This window comes from Schistocerca serialis, unplaced genomic scaffold, assembly GCF_023864345.2.
Source record: "Schistocerca serialis cubense isolate TAMUIC-IGC-003099 unplaced genomic scaffold, iqSchSeri2.2 HiC_scaffold_1162, whole genome shotgun sequence".
In the NCBI taxonomy this organism is placed as follows: Eukaryota; Metazoa; Arthropoda; class Insecta; order Orthoptera; family Acrididae; genus Schistocerca; species Schistocerca serialis.
Window position 1 is genome coordinate 812,501 of NW_026047362.1, and position 1,177 is coordinate 813,677.

The following is a 1,177-nucleotide window of genomic DNA, read 5'->3' on the forward strand; positions in this document are numbered from 1 at the left end:
AACCTAACCCATATTGCGCCTTAAACCCTAACCATATTGCGCCTTAACCTAACCCATATTGCGCCTTAACCTAACCCATATTGCGCCTTAACCTAACCCATATTGCGCCTTAACCTAACCTATATTGTCCCTTAACCTAACCCATATTGTCGCTTAACCTAACCTATATTGCGCCCTTAACCCTAACCCATATTGCGCCTTAACCTAACCCATATTGTCCCTTAACCTAACCCATATTGTCCCTTAACCCTAACCTATATTGTCCCCTTAACCTAACCTATATTGTCCCCTTAACCTAAACCCATATTGTCCCCTTAACCTAACCTATATTGTCCCTTAACCTAACCTTATATTGTCCCTTAACCTAACCTATATTGTCCCTTAACCTAACCTATATTGTCCCTTAACCTAACCTATATTGTCCCCTTAACCTAACCTATATTGTCCCTTAACCTAACCTATATTGTCCCTTAACCCTAACCCATATTGTCCCTTAACCTAACCGATATTGTCCCTTAACCTAACCTATATTGTCCCTTAACCTAACCTATATTGTCCTTAACCTAACCTATATTGTCCCTTAACCTAACCTTATATTGTCCCCTTAACCTAACCTATATTGTCCCTTAACCTAACCTATATTGTCCCTTAACCTAACCTATATTGTCCCTTAACCTAACCTATATTGTCCCTTAACCTAACCTATATTGTCCCTTAACCTAACCTATATTGTCCCTTAACCTAACCTATATTGTCCCCTTAACCTAACCCATATTGTCCCTTAACCTAACCCATATTGTCCCTTAACCTAACCCATATTGTCCCCTTAACCTAACCCATATTGTCCCCTTAACCTAAACCTATATTGTCCCTTAAACCTAACCCATATTGTCCCTTAACCTAACCCATATTGTACCGTAACCTAACCTATATTGTACCTTAACCTAAACCTATATTGTACCTTAACCCAACACACGTTGGGCCTTAACCTGCTCTGTAATTGTCATACGACGCGTTAAATTAGTGTAGTGTTGCCTAACTGCAACCCCCGCAATATTAGTTTGCTACTCGCACTGCCCGGTCCCCAGAGTATCGCTTCATGTTAAAACACCCTTGCAGCTATACACTGTAATGCGGATGGCAGCAGGACGTACATGCTCCAATGCCCTTCGCAGTA